We start from the raw sequence: 4,266 nt of genomic DNA, 5'->3' as shown, positions 1-4,266 counted from the left end.
CAAGAATACACAGAACTATATAAAAAAGATCTTCATGATCCAGATAACCAGGATGGTGTAATCACTCACCTAGAGCCAGACATCCTGGAATGTGAAGTCAAGTGGGACTTATGAAGCATCACTATGAACAAAGCTAGTGGAGGTGATGGAATTCCAGTTGAGCTATTTCAAATCCTAAAAGATGATGCTGTGAAAGTGCTGCACTCAATATGCCAGCAAATTTGGAAAACTCAGCAGTGGCCACAGGACTGGAAAAGGTCAATTTTCATTCCAGTCTCAAAGAATGACAATGCCAAAGAAAGCTCAAACTACCACACAATTGTACTCATCTCACACGCTAACAAAGTAATGATCAAAATTCTCCAAGCCAGGCTTCAACAGTACGTGAACTATGAACTTCCCAATGTTCAAGCTGGATTTAGAAAAGGCAGAGGAACCAGAGATCAAATTGCCAACATCCGCTGGATCATTGAAAAAGTAAGAGATTTCCAGAAAAACATCTACTTCTGCTTTATTGACTATGTCAAACCCTTGACTGTGTGGATCACAACAAATTGTGGAAAATTCTTTAAGAGATGGGAATACCAGACCACCTGACCTGCCTCTTGAGAAACCTTATGCAGGTCAAGAAGCAACAGTTAGAACCGGACATGAAACAACAGACTGGTTCCAAATAGGAAAAGGAGTACATCAAGGCTATATATTGTCACTCTGCTTATTTAACTTCTATGCAGAGAACACCATGAGAAACGCTGGGCTGGATGAAGCACAAGCTGGAATCAAGATTGCTGGGAGAAATATCAGTAACCTCAGATATGCAGATGACACCACCCTTATGGCAGAAAGCGAAGAACTACAGAGCCTCTTGATGAAAGTGAAAGAGGAGAGTGAAAAAGCTGGCTTAAAACTCAGCATTCAGAAAACTAAGGTCATGGCATCTGGTCCCATCACTTCATGGCAAATAGATGGGAAAACAGTGGGAACAGTGATAGACTTTATTTAAGGGGGCTCCCAAATCATTGCAGATGGTGACTGCAGCCATGAAATTAAAAGACACTTGCTCCTTGGAAGAAAAGCTATGACAAACCTAGACAGCATATTAAAAAGCAGAGACATCACTTTGCCAACAAAGTTCTGTCTAGTCAAAGCTATGGTTTTTCCAGTGGTCATGTATGGATGTGAGAGTGGGACTATAAAGAAAGCTGAGTGCTGAAGAATTGATGCTTTTGAACTATGGTGTTGGAGAAGACTCTTGAGAGTCCCTTGGACTGCAAAGAGATTCAACCAGTCCATCCTAAAGGAAATCAGTCCTGAATATTCATTGGAAGGACTGATGCTGAAGCTTCAACTCCAATACTTGGCCACTTGATTTGAAGAACTGACTGTTTTGAAAAGACCCTGATGCTGGGAAAGATTGAAGGGAGGAGAAGGGGACAACAGAGGATGAGATGCTTGGATGGCATCACTGACTCAATGGACATGAGTTTGAGTAAGCTCCAAGAGTTGGTGATGGACAGGGAGGCCTGGCATGCTGCAGTCCATGGGGTCTCAAAGAGTTGGACACGACTGTGCGACTGAACTGAACTGAACTGAACTGAACCGTCCTCACTTCTCACATAGGACCCTAATCTCCTGAAAAGGTCCCCCAAATTTTTCTGGGACTTCAGATAATGTTTCACTTGTGCTCTAAGTAAAACCAGTTACCTGTCTAGTCACCAGTTTTCTTTCCTCATCTCAGCTCTAACCATCATGGGCTAGATGTTGCTGAGTTTCCTGGCGACACTGCCTTCCCCAGGATGCTGCCACAGACATCCTGGAAATGCCAAAACAGTGCTGTGGTGTGTGCAGAAGCATAGAATGCACTTCCCTGGTGGTTGAGAATCTGCCTTCCAATGCAGGGGACTTGGGTTTGGTCCCAGGTCAGGGAACTAAGATCCCGCATGCTGCAGGGTGACTAAGCCCTGAGTGCCACACTGAAGATCCCCAGTGCCTCAGTTCAGACCTATTTATGTTGATGTGTGACAGAAACCAAACCAGTATTATAAAGCAATCATCAGTCAACTAAAAATAAAATTTTAAAATAACATAAATAAATTTTTTTAAATATAGGAAGCACAGAATGTCCCCTTCTCCTCTCCTGTTGGAGGTTCCCCAGTGTGTTCCATGTGTTGGAACACTTTCTACTCAAAATGTGGTCCATGAACCAGCATCATTGGGCAGAATTGTTAGAAATGCAGACTCTCAGGCGCTGTGTATCAGAATCTGCCTTTTAAGAAGAGTCCCAGGTGATTCATATACAAGTGATGGTCTGAGGAACCCCTACTCAAGACACGTTCTGAGGCTACAACAAGAATTCATTTGGGACAAGGGCAGTGTTGGGTCAGAAAACAAAAGTAGCAAATAATAGGCCCTTTTATAATAATTTCTTCTCTTTGAAGGCCTTGTCTTTATGACTGGGTCAAACATAACCTAGATGGCCCCTTCTCTTAGGATGCTCTCTCCCTCAGGAGCCCCTCGCGCCTCACTGCCTCACCGAGAGAGACTTTTGGTGACCTGTCACTTCTATTTCATTGCAATAAGATGTGACTTAGGCTCAAACTAAGAATCCACCACACTATGGGAGATCTTATACGTGTAAAATAATTTTTTTTGGTAACAAATATTGATTCAGCACCTATTATTTCCTAGTGGAGAAAGAACCAAAAGGTTCCCACATGGAAGAGTCACTGTAGCTTGGAGAAACCAGCCTTATATCCTGACCCTACAGCCTGTCTGTGACCTTCCTCCAGGTGAAACACCCTCTTCCAGTTCTATTTCTCTACATTCTTACCCATGCTCCAAAGCCAATTTCAGACGCCAGTTTATCAATGTAATCGGCTGTAATCCCCTCCTGTAAATACGCCTTTAACAATCCAGAAGCTTGTGTGTGTTCAGTCATGTCTGACTCTTTGCAACCCCGTGAATTGTAGCTCACAAGTTTCTCTGTCCGTGGAATTTTCCAGGCAAGAATGCTGGAATGGGCTGCCATTTCCTCCTCCAGGGGATCTTCCCGACCTAGGGATCGAACCCACATCTCCTGCATCTCCTGAGTTAGCAAGCGGATTCTTTACCACTTGAGTCACCTGTGAAACTCTGACAAGTCAGAACTCCCATCATATCCTGGTTTAAAATTGTGTATGTTGAGGTCTTGTGAGAACGGAATGTGTTCCTTATAGGTAAAAAGTGTATTTTAGTCAGTTTTCTTAGATTCTCCATAGGACCTAGCATGATGCCTTTTTTTGGAAAAAAAGGAAACAGTTAAAGGTAATGAGTCTATTCTGTTAATGCTTCCCCATTCAGGAAGTGTTTAAATCAGCCTTCTCAAATCATAGTCAGAGAACATGAGGGCAAATACAAAACACTGGCTGGGATAGTTAGGAGGATTTAGCTTTTCCCAACTTTTTCTCTATCAGATTGGTTCTTTCATGCAAAACAACGTCCTCATTGGTAGGTTAGTAGCTGTTAGTCTCAGCTGAATAGCATATCATCTTGTTTTCAGCTGAATAGAAGTGGGCTGGCTACATATATATATATATATATATTTAAGCCTGTTAGTATTTAAGGAGTCTCTTACCTTGGCGGGTACCACTTTTTATGCCTGGTTTTTCCTAAAGCTGAGATGGCAACCCAGGCAAAGGGCCTTCTTTCTGAAGAATGTAGGGATGCTCTCAATCAAGTAGCATCTTACGAGCTGCATGTCAGTGATGCTTATTTATCTATGGTTAGTATGTGTCCTGGAGTCACTGTCAGGGAGGTTTCAGATCTGGTCCGGATAATGTATCTTACAAAGCCTTCCTCATTTTTGTTGTGACCATGTTTGTTGTTTGATACTAGAGGGAACAACAATTTAGTGGCTGGGATTTTGCTGCTCTGAGGCCCAGTGATTTAGAGCAATGATTGCAAACTGTGGGTGAATAGTTGGGAGAATAATTCTTTTCCAGAGTATTCCCAAAACTTGCGTAGGCATCAGACACTGTTATAATTTTTTCACCCATCTGCTAGCTTAGAGCAAGTGTTGATATGGTAGGGTTAATGAAATAGTTTGACTTTTGTAGAGTTCAGTGGTTTTAAACATTTTCTTAAGTTTATTGACTTATTGGCTGCACTGTGTCTTCGTGGCTGTGTGTATGTTTATTTAGTTACGGTGAGTGGGAACTACTCTAGTTGTGGAGCGTGGGCTTCTCATTGCGGGGGCTTCTCTTATTGCAGAGTACAGGCTCTAGGGCA

This window comes from Muntiacus reevesi, chromosome 21 (assembly GCF_963930625.1).
Source record: "Muntiacus reevesi chromosome 21, mMunRee1.1, whole genome shotgun sequence".
NCBI classification, from domain to species: Eukaryota; Metazoa; Chordata; class Mammalia; order Artiodactyla; family Cervidae; genus Muntiacus; species Muntiacus reevesi.
The sequence above is the reverse complement of the archived record's forward strand: the minus strand, read 5'-3'. Positions refer to the sequence as shown.